The sequence below is a fragment of the Lissotriton helveticus genome, chromosome 7 (assembly GCF_964261635.1).
Source record: "Lissotriton helveticus chromosome 7, aLisHel1.1, whole genome shotgun sequence".
Lineage (NCBI taxonomy): Eukaryota > Metazoa > Chordata > Amphibia > Caudata > Salamandridae > Lissotriton > Lissotriton helveticus.
The window spans coordinates 396,494,030-396,509,028 of NC_136068.1; the positions used below are offsets into that span (position 1 = coordinate 396,494,030).

At 51.1% G+C, this 14,999-nt stretch overlaps 1 protein-coding gene across 5 annotated transcripts in view; it reads right to left on the bottom strand.

Annotated features, from left to right (window-relative positions):
• GSS (glutathione synthetase) overlaps positions 1–14,999 on the bottom strand; it is a 757,391-nt gene that overhangs the window by 502,682 nt on the left and 239,710 nt on the right. The window lies entirely within an intron of this gene.

A 14,999-nucleotide genomic window follows, 5' to 3' on the forward strand; every position in this document is an offset into this window, starting at 1 on the left:
GGAATTTGCCGCTTTTCGCCTCCGTCATACCTATTACGTTGGGGGGAACAAAACTGTCCGCTTACTTGCTAGCGCCCTGAAGGCGAAAACCCAACGTTCCAATATCTCCAGCCTCACGGATGACTCTGGTTTAGACATCACTGGGGAGACCCAGGTTGCGGAGGCATTCCGGACCTTCTACGCCTCTTTATATAAAGCCGACTCTGTATCGCCGGAGGACGTTGACGCCTATTTGGAGTCGGCGGAGATCATGGAGCTGTCTCAAGCGAACGTGGACGCCCTAGATGCCCCTATCCGCCTGGATGAGGTGCTCGCTGCTATCTCCCGCCTTCGCCCTCTCAAATCCCCGGGGCCTGACGGCTTCTCGGCCGGATTTTACAAAACCTTCTGCCAGCTATTGGCTCCTGTTCTCACCCGACTCTTCAATTCCTTCGAGGGCCCGAGTTCCATCCCCCCAGATATGCTTGCAGCCGAGATAGTGGTACTGCCTAAGCCGGGTAAGAAGCCCACGCACTGCTCTGCGCTCCGCCCTATATCTTTACTTAACCTAGACCTAAAACTCTTTACGGGTGTCCTAGCGGCGCGTCTTGGTCCATGTTTGCCCGAGATCTTGGAACCCGACCAATCGGGCTTCGTTCCGAATCGCCAATGTAGCGATAACACTAAGCGGATACTCCATTTGATTGACAAGGCTCACTTCCAAAACTCGGACTCTGCACTGCTGGCTGTTGACGCTGAGAAAGCGTTTGACCGGGTCGACTGGACCTACCTACAACGAGTCCTACGGCGCTTTCGGTTAGGGGACCGCTTTCAGTCCTGGATCGCGAGCTGCTACCAACGTCCTCAGGCTCGGGTCCGCTTAGGCGGCCTACATTCGGGCCCTTTTGAGATCCAGCATGGTACGAGGCAACCCCACTATCCATGGCATTACCTTTGGCCGGGAGCCTCATGTGATCGGCCTTTACGGCGACGACATCATAGCCGCTCTGGATCATCCGGACCGCTCTGTTCCCGCCTTCCTGGAGGAGTTAGAGTTTTTGGAGCTGTCTCCGGCTTCAAAATCAACAGGGGGAAATCCCTCATATTGCCACTGGGCAAAAATGCTCAACCACGGGCAGACACACCCGCTTACAGGGGAGGTTTATTGTCGACCGCACAACTCCCGTACTTGGGCGTTACTCTTACCTCGTCTACAGAGTCGACGGTAGCTCTCAACTACGCAGCCCTCACCTCCCAAATTCGGACCGAGCTTGTGCGTTGGTCCAAACAACCCCTTTCCCTGTTGGGACGTGTCGCGGCAGTGAAGATGTCGGCTCTGCCCAAAATTCTGTACATTTTTCAGACCCTCCCGGTGCTCCCTCCGGCTGGCACCATCGCGCGTCTACAAGCCGCCCTCCACCATTTTATCTGGGAAGGCAAGCGAGCACGCTTACATAAACGACTAGCATACCGGAACGCGGACGAAGGGGGCCTTGGGATCCCCAACCTTTTGCAGTACTTTCAGGCCTCCCAACTCCGGTACCTGGTGGAGTAGTACAGGCCGGAATCCGAGAAGCGATGGTTATTTCAGGACAGGTCGATGGCCCAGACATCCCTCTGGAAAATTCCGTTCCTCCCCCGGCAGCCTCGGCCGCGCTACCTCTTGTGATCCCCCATCACTCGTACCGTCATGCAGGTTTGGAATGCGGTCGCTGTCAAGAAGGGGTTGACAACCTTTCCCTCCCCACTTACCCCTCTCTTGGACAACCCGGAGTATCCACCAGACACTGGCCCTCATGCATTTCCTCAATGGCGTGGTATCAGCTGCCTCTCCGCCGGCCACCTTTTTGACCTGCAGGGCTTTCTCCCCCTCTCGGACATAATTCAGGGCTACGACGTTGTCTTCCCCCACCTATTTCAGTATTTCCAACTTCGGCATCGGCTCACGCACCCAGACATCGCCCCCTTAGTTGGTATACCTATGACGGACTTTGAGAAGTGGCTGGTGACAAAAGACTCGGATAGGCATCTTATTTCAGACCTCTACAAAATGCTCACGGCCCCAGCCATTTCGGGCAAAACAGCGGGCCAGAAACGCTGGGAGGCGGAATTGGGGAGGGCTCTATCACCCAAGGAATGGAGTTATGTATATTATAGAGCCTCTCACACCACCCGCAACACCGCAGGTAGGGAAGCAGTGACGAAGTTGGCCATGTACTGGCATCTCACTCCGGTGCGGCTCAACAAGGGTAACCCGACACGTACCGCGCTGTGCTGGAGAGGTTGCGGGGAAAGGGGTACCCTGACTCACCTCCTCTGGGAATGCTGTGAAGTCGAGGACTATTGGAAGACGGTCCTGGATGACATTGATTCTACCTTTGATACTGAAATCCCGAGATTCCCAGCTTACACCATCTTAGGCCTACCTAACGCACTCACCTTTCCCCTGAAGTCCCCCAGAGGTCATCAAATGGGGATCACCATGCAGGCTGCAACACAACATGTTCTGTCCCTTTGGGGCTCGACTACCAGGCCCACTCACACGGGATGGCTGCACAAAATCTGGTTCACCTTGGGGATGGAACGTATCCAAGCCACGCTCACAAACTCCACGACTGCATACCGGAAGGTCTGGCTCCCGCTGCTTTCCCTCCTGTCCAAAGAATTTAACAAGATCACCTGCCCCAGATACCTTCGCTTACTGCGACTCACAGAGCCTACACATGACCCTTCATGATCCCATGGATAACTGCGATACTCATTCTGTGAATGCAACCGTGATTGTTTCACGAGTCCGGCACACTGGGTGGAGTGGGAAGGGTGGGGGGAAGCTAGAAACGGGGTAGAGTTCTGGTTTTTGTTCCCACAGTTTTGTTACCTCACTACGCTTGACATTTGCAGCCTTGGCACTATACCTCTGTTGTGGCAAATGAACCTAAACTGCTATTTGCTCTGTAGAGAAGACGTACCTGTCTGTATCGACTGCCTTCTATGCCTGATGCATTTCTATCGTACTGTGATGCCTACTGTTGCTCTTAAAATCAATAAAACACTTTTGAAATTAAAGTACCAGCTTCGGCGAGCGGGGAAGGTCCCAGCCCAATACCTCCGAGGGGCGGGCCATAACCCCCCCTCCAAAATCGTGATAGGGCAGAACAATGCCAAACCGTGTGCATTAGAGATCCCTCCTCCCTCTCACACCTGACACACACAGGGGAGCCCACCAACCCCGCCCTCTACAACTGAACTACAGTAAAATATACCCAGTGAAGGTACTTGAACTGGGTAAGGCGCAGGCGCACCGCAATTTCAGCCCCCCTCGGGGAGGCCAGTGCCTCTGTCCAGTCCTCCCATTCCAGTGGGCCCACATCACTCTCCCAGGCCTCTCTGAGCTTCTGTAATGTAGAGGAGCTATGAGTAACCAGGGATTGGTAAATTGTAGACATCTAATGGTCTTGAAGGTCTTCCATAAATGCCTTTACCTCAATCAGACTAAACTCAGCAAGTGACTCTGAGCACTCCAAGCTGGGGGAGACAGCATGCCGAAACTGAAGATATCTATAAAACTGGGTTTTCAGCATTTATAAATCTCGCTGAAGATCCTGAAAAGACTTCAGGACCGGTCCCCTCATTACATCCCCCAGGGTAGAGATGCTAATACTGTCCCAGCCCCGAAACCCAGACAGAGCAGCCAACTGAGGCAATCAGCCATTGTTCCAAAGAGGAGTCTCCCTCGTCAGCCTGTTCCACCACCCCATCCTCCGAAGGGCCTGCCACCAAATCGGAAAAATGACCCTCGTAACTGACGGCAGGGAGTTGCGTAGCGGTGCAGAGTATAATATAGTATGCAAAGTGAATTCCCCCATACACCGCCGCTACACTGCATAAGCAGGGTCTGCCCTATCTCCGTACCACCAGTCAGTTAATACCAGCAGGTGCGAGGCCATTTAGTAAGATAAAATGGCAGACGTCGCCAGCCCTTCGCAATACATAGACTGGAAACATGTCCTTAACTCAACTCTGGCCACTCCGCTGGCCCACAAGAACTGCCCCAGGGCCGCATTTACCTGTCTAAACCATTCGGGAGGGATCGGATAAGGGCAATTCTGCAAGTGATATAGTAAACGGGGGAGCAAGACCATCTTAAAGATGGCCGATCTACCATAAATAGACAAGGGCATATGGGACCAGGTCTTAAGAACGTTCCGCTAACGATCCCATACTGGAGCTAGATGTCGGTCTCAAGACATGCTGGGCGAATCGGATAAAAATACCCCTAAATACTTCACCCCCCCTGTAGCCATCTGAACCATCGAGGACCAGGATCCGAAGCCCACTGCATTCCCAAGGACCCATAAAGTAGACTTCTGAGGGTTCATATACAATCCTGAGGACTCCCCGAAGCTATGCATGATGCGGAGCAGCCTCAGCCCGTTTTATTCACATTGGTAAGAAAAAATAGCACCTCGTCGGTATACAGCGCAATACACTCTGACAGACCGTGTGCCCAGTCAAAGCTCATCACCTGTACATCCATGCGCACCCAGGCTGCCAGGGGTTCCATAGCCAGCGCAAATAGGTATGGCCACAGTGGGCAGCCTTGCCTGGTGCCCTGCCCAATGGAAAACAGTGAGGGAGAAGAGCCAGCGATGCGCACCGACGCAGTGAGGTCAGTGTAGAGTAATTATTATTTTTTTTTTTAATGTGTTTATTGATTTTATCCCGCACATCAACAGTCAAATTATACATTTTATTCAATCCCCCAATCTCTTTATTAGCAATATCCCATTATTAATTTTCAGTACAGTCTGGTTTTACTACACGTTCGGCAATACCTGCTAATATTCTATAGTATATATTTTTCATTAGAACTATTTGATTGCAACTTGCAGTTCCCTGTTGGTCAATCGTAGAACAACTGTAATAATGGGTATGCTTTCTTACTCTTAACAACAAAAACTATAACAAATTGTCCACCCCCACCCATCCCTTCCGCGGCTACCGGTGTGCCCCTACCATCAGCTTACAATCCAAGTTAGTGCAACAACTCGCTTAGCAGCACTAGGCATGTCGTCTCTATTACGGTACTTCCTAAACTCCATTCCCTCTGCTTAAAGAACCATCCGTTATGTCTGTGCATAGGGCCATACTTCAAGGCAAACTCACTGGGGCACTCAAGGGCGAGCTGGCATCAGAACCCCCCTCTGGTGTCTGCAGGGACTGAACCAAAGCTTCCCATGCCCTTGCAGATTTGAGCGCCTTATCATTAGCCATCCGTTTGGCCTGCTGATGTCGGACCATACTTTCACTTGTTGCCCATTTTGTTAGTTCCGTCTTCCATCTCCTAAAGTTAGGACCTTCCCTCGACTTCCAGTGTGCTGTAATATCCCTCTTTGCTAATAACAATCCCAGATCCAAAAACTTGCTAGTTACTTTCGTCTTGGGAGTATGTGGGAACCAATGCAACAAGCAGATGCTCATGTCCGGCTCAATGCTTCACTCGGTGACATCGCAAAGGAGACCTACTACACCCTCCCAGAATGTACCTAGACTAGGAAAGCCCACAGCATATGAAGAAACTCCGCATCCCTTAATGTGCACCATGGGCACTGAGCCGTATCTGTTGTAAAATACTTATTTATCTTTGCCGGGGTAAGATATGCCCTATGTAATATAAAAAAGTGTACTAATTGAAACCTGGCATTCCTAGTACTTTTCCATGCTCTTCTCACTGATTGAGCCCAGGTTGTCTCAGGTATCTCCCTGCTGATGTCCACTTCCCACTTCCGTCGCAAATCCCCCATTGGTTCTACGCCCTCCCCCACCATGCGTCGGTATAAACACGTAACTGCCTTGAAAGTCCCTGCTGCCATCATTACATATTGGCATGCCATGGTCGTCCTTGGTTCCAATAGTTCCTCCTTCAAATGTTTCTGTATTGCTGTTATGAGGGCAGAATGTAACAAATAATCTCCGCGGGGAATACCATATCTATCCTGCAGCACCTGAAAAGGCAATAGGGCCCCGCCTTCATACAAATCCCTCAACACTTGCACTCCCAGGGCTTCCTACTCACCTCCATGCGGTAAAGCTGTACACATACCCAAAGGTATCTCCGGAGCATATGGACGGGAGATTCCAGCTCTACGCTGACTCTGATTCCAGCAGAGCCTCAGGGTCCGCTCCTCACTAGTGAGCGACCCCAGGCACATCCGCTGTAGGAGTATGTTAGACCTGTCTGCCTTTGGGTAGTCCCTCCTATTTAATTATTTATTTTGTCCCCTTTTTGCCCCTCAAACCTTTTTATCTTTTCATGTCCACTGGATTTTTGAGATGTTGACCTGGGGGTTAGGTGTTCTTTGACCTCATAGTCTTTACTTGAGGCCTAGATGCCTCCCTGACTAGATTTACCAGACCTACAAAATGGTGGTCAGTTACTGCCATAACGGTCATCTCAAGACAGGACCCATAGGTTAGAATAGGGACCTTCCAGAACCTTCTGGTTCCTTCTGGACCTTCTGAGGCCAGCCTATAAAAGGTCAGCTGCGGAGCAGCCATTTTGTCTTACAGAGAGAGTCAGCTGGAGTACAGGCTGTAGTATAAGGCGGGGGTAGGATACCTAGAGGGTTGACTTCCCAGTGTAGGGTTGCTTCCTTACTGCTTCACCACCCCTTCCCCCTTGTAACTACTGACCTAACCCTGCCACGTCGGTTTCCTGTGGACCCTGGACACAAGTCCTCCCAAAGACCTTGAAGATCGACACCCCCCCAGCCTTGGGAAGGAACTTGGGAACTGAACTGTGTGATCGTTCTGCCCTGTGGTCCAGTGGGAAAGCCTGATAGAAACCCTGGGAACATTACCCAGGAAGAAGAGAACTGATGCTGGGAAATTGAACCCTCCCCTCCTCTCCTTGAACTCCGTTTGGAATGGCCATATGCGCTTCACGCACTCCCCTTCTCACCCCCTCTCACCTGGTCTAGATACTGCCACAACGGGAGTAGAAATCCCCCACGAGTGAGTTAAGTGAGGAACGAGAGTGTCGGGTAGAGGAGACAGGGCAGTGTCCTCCGGTAGCGTGGCTGAAAGGAGAGAGTCGCTGTGAAACTGCACAGGCTCAGCGAGGAGAGCGGTAGTCCCTGTGAAGGAGGGGCGCATCGGAGAGAGCGGGGCCTTCGCGGAATCGTGCAGGCCCGTGAGGAGAACGCTAGTCCCAAGGTAGGGGCGGAGCGGTGTCAGGAGGATCGACACGACCAAGCCGGCTCAGTGGAGAGTTCACTAGTCACTGGCATTTGGGCGGTGGTGCCGCTTCCCCGGAGGACAGCAAAGGCGGTGCACGGTGAGGAGAAGGGGGAGGAGCGGCCGCCACTTCCTCTCAGGCCGCGTAGCTGTTCCCGAGTGCCGACCTCGTGAACGAGCGGGACGGCTTGCGGGAGAGACACAGCGGGGAGCGAACTGAAGCCTGGTAGTACTGCTAGCTTATCTGGCTTCACAGGACTTTGGTGATAGACGCCCGGCATTCGAAGTAAGGAGCGAACTGGGGGAAAACAAAAGAACTGGGACCTCCCCATAGAGCTTAGACACCTTCTTTCTTCCCTGACTAAGAAGAGCCGAGGTGGCGGGAAAGGGAGGATTGATCTTCAAGAAGCCAGTGTTCTTTTTATTAAGCGGGGAGTAAGGCCTTGAAGGTTATTTACAGGCCATTACTGTTTATGAGGTTGCTTAACACTTTCATTTCAGAGGTGGGAGAGAAAGTTGTCTACCAATTAGATGTGGTAAATCTCTGTTGTCCTTTAGCAAGGCAAGTTGTGTAACTACTTTTCCTTCCAACTGAAATAACACAGGGAAACCTAGTACCTTTGTAAAGACAGCTTCCTTATTGCATGGTGTCAAAGTCATTTTATTAAAGTTATCCACGGTGGCAAACCTTTATCACATTCTAGCTGAAAAGTCAAAGAGCATTTAAGTTTAACAATCTCCCTGAATACTCCCTAGGGAGACACCCCATTTGCTGCTGTATAGTTTAAATTGTAAAGTGGATGCTTAGAACGTTCAAATTGGGAAAATAAGTACGTCGCTCAGCAAAAGGGATCTGTGATGTTGATGCAATAAATTTGTTATAAATACCTATACAACAACTAAACTGTTAGAAGAGATAACTAAGAGAGAACAGAGTAATTTTTATAAACCAGAACGTATTTTCCTACAAATTTTGGTGTACTGTCATTTTTGGTATGGAAGGATGCTGAGGTACTTCAGGGTGGAACGCAAACTTAACACTTTTGCCTCTAGAAATTGACTGTCTTACCCTAGGCCAGGCTACCCTATGTGACTTGGCATCTCTAGGTCCAACAGAGTACTATAAAGGACAATACGTGACGCAGTATCCACCGTCCCACTGGTCCATCCGAGCTCCTAAATTCCAGCGCCACTGCTTGGGTAAGTCATTACAGTTGAGCCGCCAAATAATAGAGCTCAAAATCAGTGCACAGTAATGTCAGGTAGGGCAGGAATCGTGGGCCCAAATTCAATCTGCGTTGAAACTCGAATAAATATACCCAACTAAGGGAATCAAATGCCCTATCCATATCTGCCAAAAGCAGCACTGCTTGTTCGACCAACCCCCGAATAGCCGCAATAGCAACATGCGCAAGACAAATATTGTGGCGAGTTGCTCTTTGGGGCATAAAACCGTCCTGGTCGTTATATGAGGCCGAAGGCGAGAGGGCAAAGCCTTGGACAAGATTTTGGCCTGCACATTCAGCAGAGAAATAGGGCGATATGAGGCGTGTTGGTCAGGGGGTCGGCCAGGTTTGTGAAAGACCACCACCTCTGTGTGTCTCCAATGGCGGGGAAGACAACCCTGTTCCCTGGCCTCCTCCACCACTCGAAGAAAATGGGGCCCCAGCCGCGATAGATATTTCTTAAAATATTCACATGGAAAACCATTAGGTCCTGGGGCCTTCCCCGAGTTCAGATCACCCAGGGCGGCACCCAGCTCCTCCTCCGTGAGTGGAAGATCAAGCTCTGCAAGTGCCTCACTGGTTAAGGCCTTAGGCGGAAATCATCAAGAAAGTGGCCTATTACATCCTCATGGAGACACTCTTTAGGGGCATATAACTCTGCATAGTATGTGGCGAAGCTCTCAGCAATTTCAGATGGATCTGTGTGGGACTCCCCATCTGAGCCGGTTATACTAGGGAGAGCCTGTGGGTATGGTGCCCCCCTGACACAGTCTGTGGATCAGCTTACTGGACTTATCCCCCCACTGGTAAACCCTACTACGGGTCGCCGACCAAGCCAGGCGGGCCTCATCTAACAAAAGGTCTGCATGCGTTTGCTGTGGTAGTAATAATTGGCGACCGACCTGATCACCCCGTCTCCCCTACTGCGACGTCCAATTCTACAATAGTGGCCTCTGATTTTAGAAGGTACTCCCTGCGTGTTCTGTGAGGAGCCGCACAGAAAGAGATGTCTACACCGCGTATGGTGGGTTTCATAGCTTCCCACAGAGGTTGAGCCCCCTCAACCGATCCCACATTAAGTTCCAATTAGCAGTCAACAGCACTTACTATATGTACCCAATATTCCTCCTTCTGTAAATTCCAGACAGAGAGGTGCCATCTAAAGGGCTGTTTCGCCGGGCCCAACTGTAGATTGAGAGCCACCGGCGATTGAGCAGATAATCCCCAGGAGAGGATAGCAGCCTCAGTCACTCTGTCAGCCACCGCTCGGGACACGAATAAATAATCCAGTCGGGAACAGGAATCATGAACTGCAGAAAGATATGTGTATCCCTTCTTATTCCCATGGAGCCAATGGCAAGAGTCTACCCAATCAAGCCCCATCACCAGGGAGTGTAGTTTAGTGGGTTGGTGAGTATCTGAGAGTCCCCCAGGCCTCCATCTATCTCTGGCCACCTCCAATACATTATTCCAGTCCTCCCCAACCACAGACAAGCCATCCGGCATATTTGCCCACAAAGACATGAGGTGCTCAACTAAGCACCAGGTGAGCAGCGGGGGAGCATAAACGCATCCCAGTACCACGCACTCCTCACCAACAGTGCTATAAAGAAACAGATATCTCCCCTGGATATTAGCCCTCGTTTTAGCATGGCTGTAGGGAACCCTGCGATGGATAAGAATTGCCACCCCCCGGGACCCTCTCATAAACCCAGAGTGAAACACCTGGATATAGCCATAGCGTTGTAGGCATAACGCCTTCGTCCCCTTGCCTGCGTCTCTTGTAACATGAGAACGTCAGCTTGAGCCCGTTTAGCCTGCTGGAGTATAGCCCCTCGTTTGATTTTATCCAACATCCCCCTAACGTTCCAGCTTATTTATTATCCGAAGGGTACCAGGATGGACCTGTTGTCTACCTGATGGGGCTGCCATATGAGACCCTAGTGATAATTATAGGTGCATAGAAAAGTGATTGGTGTGTATGTGGTGCCTTAGTACTTGCACAGAATAGTGCAATCTGATAACAAAAACAACCCAACTGCTGCCCTCCCACTATACCTCAAAACCACTGAAGTATCTGTCACGGCGGATGCGGCCTGAGGACCCCAACGGGAGGTCCCAGCCCACTCCTGCCAATGGATACCCTACTTACAACCCCACATCAGCAGGCACTCTCCCTGTCAGGCATCGTCTGTCAGAGGTATTTGGCCCTCATTTGTCCTTCTCTGGTCAAATGTAGTAGTGTCCAAGTTTCTCAGGACAACGGTCCCCACAGTGTTTAGGATACCGATGCATGTTGCTGAGGGGCCGATCCGGCCCGGGAAGGATCACTGCACGACTGAGAGCGACGCCTAGACCTGGAGTGGTTATCCCTTTTAGGCTTTGGCTTGGGCGGCCTCCGGGTCACTTCACCAGACAAGGAGTCTGACTCCCGTCTGGTTAGCATATGGGGACGGACCTTCACTGTCTCATCTGTCCATCGAAAGACCTCCTCCGGCGAGTCAAAGAAGTGGGTGCGGGACTGATAGACCACCCGCAGTCTGGCCAGGTACAGCAAGGCATACGGAAGCTTGAGATCCCGAAGACGGGCCTTGGCTGCCAGAAATTGTCTGTTGGCAAAGGTTTTTTGGCCCTGGCCTTTTTCAGGATAACGTCCCAATCATGGTAGTTTAATAACTTAGCTCTGACCGACCTTGGCCAGGCCGCGGGCGGAGGCTTCTGCATCAGGGCCCTCTGGGCACGCTCCACCACAAAACACCGAGACAGGGTCTCTGGGAGGAGACAACTCTCCAGCCACTGAGCAAGGAACCGCTCCATGTCCCTCCCCCTTTACAGCCCTCTGGGAAGACAACAAGGCAGAGGTTGTTACGTCTGGCCCTGCCCTCAGCATCCTCCACCCGCGTCGCCAAGCCACGTTGGGCGGTCTCCAATGAGGTAACCTTTTTTTGTAGAGTGGTGACTACATCTTCCACACCAGATATCCTAGTTTCAGCCTCAGTAATGCACCCTACGGCACTGCGCAGATCTTGTTGGAGCACCATGACGTCAGAGCCAACCGCTCCAATTTTAGCGTCTAGGTCATCCCTAGATTGTGTGATGGCCGCCATAAGTGCGGCATTATCCGGCATGCCTCCGTGTGCTCCTCCAGGCTAAGTTGTGGAGGCCCCAGGGCCAGTGAACTTGTCCAGCTTGCTCTGCTTGGATCCAGCGCACTATTCAGACCAGACAACGCAGGCCCCAAAATGTAGGGTAGTGAGGAGGCTCACTCAAGTACGTGCAGCGGTTCGCTGCTACACAATCAGCCAGGGAGTGTTCAGACCGGACAAGGACCACACACCACACCAAGCACTAGCACGGCTGCCTCCGCAGGCAAGCGCGTCTCCCCCTTCCCTAATGGGTGCCCCACTCCAGCAACTCCCGTGTGGCCGTCTCAATAAGCAGACACAAGCCGGACTCCAACTTTCGCCACACTCCAGGCCTTCCGACTGCAGCCGCTGCGTCACTCTATCAGTTGTACCGCCAGGTCTCAGTTCATAGAATTAACAATCTTGAAGGGACCAGGTCACTAAGTTTGGGTCCTTCAAGAATCCCCTACCGCAAAGGCAGTCCTTCTATTGTGCGTGGCGCAGCAAGAAGACAAGGGGAACGAGGCACTGCACAATTCCTACCGCCCACAGGGCTCCAATATACAGGCCCGGTCCTCCCAAACTCTCACTCAAAGCCACAGTAGTATATATGCACAGCTCGCGCGACCCGACCTGCTGCCGAATGCGGGACCGCCAACCAACAGGGGGTTCGCAGAGAATCCAAGGATGTTCTCCTGGCACTCGCTGGCAACTTCATGCCGCTGCGGCTGCCCACGCCTCACCGGCGCCTACAGGACTGTCCCCCCCGAGCGTGGTTCAAACCTGGCATCCAACGGGGGGCCCCCACACTCAGCACAATCCCCTCTAGGGCCCACAGCAGGTCTCCAGAAATCACCGCAGCAGCCTGGATCCACAAGGGTCCCCAGAGAGCACGCAATTCAGCACCCTCCCCCAGTGGCCGGCGCGACCCAATATGGCCACCGAAGCAGGCGCTTTGAATCAAGTGAGAGGGAAGGAACAACGAGGCAGCCAACTGGGCATTGGAGCCCGCAGTTAAATGCGGCCACAAATCACCGCGGCCGGCCCAGGATCAAAGAGGCCCCTCAAGCAAGGTTTTACCCCTGCGGCCCGATACGGCCATCAACAACGATGCTGCCGCTCATGGGGGAAGGGGGGGGCAGAGACGTCCTCTTACCGGGTGTAGGAGGCCGGATCCAAACGGTCGCCGCTACACCAAGTCTTCCTCACTGCGAGGATCCTATGAAGGCACTCCGCCTCCATCCCCACACGGCACCGGAGGCCTGGACCCGGCGCACTCAGTCTCCTCAGCAGCAATAGCAAGGGGTGTGGCCCCGCCTCAACTCCACAGCCCACAGGCGGCAATCCAGGCCGCAGCCACCACTGCACTCACGCCGCAATCCAAATATGAAACAGGGCTTCAAAGGCAGCCCTTACTCACACCATACATCAGGTGCGGTCAATTTACCACAAATTACAGAGGAAGCAGGATTAATGTAGGATAATTGCTAGGGCTGAGCGGAGCTCGCCTAGCACGTGTCCATCATCATGGCTCGCTCGGCCACGCCCCATCATACTGCTTTTTTAGTTGTTCATTTGTAGGTAAGGCTATTTGTTGGGAGCAGGCAATATGAGGCATAAAGGCTCCTCTACATGGGCTTAGCGATGCCTCCTACACTTTTCTGTTTGGTGCTTGTAATGGATAAAATGAGTGGATGGAATTTCTTAAAGTAGTTCTGGCTGTTCTGTTAGTGTTAATATTGACTGGCTTGACTCAGACAGTTGCTTTTCTTGCCCCTTGTGGTCATTCAAACCAGAGTTTTGTAATACCTATGCAGTATCTATTGAAGCCTGCAGATACATTTTATCCATAGTGGGGGTTGTTTTGAGACCTACACCTACTGGCCACCTGAAAAAGTTGGTAATGGAGGGAACAGACCATCCTTGTTAGCAGTTTTTTGCTAACCGTGTTGTGCTTGTATGTGCATTGTGCTATGTGGTGCACATTTGTTTAGTTTAGCTGTTCCTCACAGTATTCTCTTCTTTTGTATTATTGTGTATCCTGTCTGATCTCTTAATATTTCAAATATAGTCTTAAGGCCCCATATTTGCATAGACTTAGAGGTATTGAGGGTTGCAAAAGTTAAATGGCCCTTTTTAGGTCTCGCCTGAGCCAGCGCATGCACTGCTCTGGCGAGACATTTAGTGAGTGGGCTTTAAAAAGCCGACCACAGCTTTTTGTGTGGCCTAGAGTGTGCGGTTACTCGCACAGTTACGACCAGAGGCGTCATCTGGCTTTCCTCATCATGGTTCATTAAGCGCATCACTCATGGCGCGCAATCATTGTCACTATTGCGGCCGCGTCACTTTCACAACCGCGCGGCCAATGCTTGTTATTTGTTTGAGGTCCTTTATGCATTCCTTTCTTGTTTGCCTCGGCTTTGCTCTTTGTTCGCTGCATTAGTTATCTGTTTCCTCCTTTTCTTCCGTCCTCCTTTGATTTCTTTTTTCCATTCTTCTTCCTTCCATACCACTTGCCTCCATCTTCCCTTCTTTCCTTTCTTCCTTCCTCTCGCTATTCCATTCTACCACCCTACTCTTAACATCTCTCACCCTCGTTTTCTTTCTTTCCCTCCCTTCCTTTTTGCCTCAGGTCCTCTTGTCTACACCATCAAGAGAAGAAAGCCCAAGTAACGCGTTTTTATGGGTGAAAATGTGATGCTTTGTTGTCGATCTCCAGTTCTCACCAAGGATGCTATTAACCTGAATATTACATTCTGGTTAATGCATCCACCTTATTTCCTCCTCGTTGACTCCCTTTCTTTCTTCACTTGCGTGTTTTCTTCTCTTAAGAAAGTCACATAGATATGGATGGCTTTCATTCCTGTCCTGCCGCCCTCGTTCTTTACAGTAAATTCTTGCCGGCTCCGTCCCTCCCCGCCCCCACCCTCGGTTTACAGCTCCAATCAACAGTGAACAGCTTGCTGAAGGACCATTAGAGCATTTTCAGAAATATGTAAGCACAGTGCTGTACTGGAATGTTAATAAAGTCACTCCATATGAGCTAGCAGGAATATGTAAAGCGAAAACAAAATTAACGTAAAAGCAAAGCATGGCCATAAACGTGTATTTGAACAGAGGCTGAACACGTTGCAAAACATTGTTTTTATCGATCTCCTAATGTGCCAAGCAGCTCGAATTCCGGGAGCTGGTGACCAGTAGTGATTTTTAGATTTGATAGTTTCTCTCAAGCGGCTCTGTTCTTTAAGATTAAAAACAATTATTTTAGAAGCCCTCGTTAGCATAATAATATAAGCATTGGCATAGCCAATAGGTCTCAACTTTGGGACCTTATAAGTGTTTAGTTATCCAGCACAATATCCTTTGTGCAACAACATCAACTGTTGCATGGCTAAACACTTATAAGGTGCCAAAGGCGAGACCTATTGGCTAT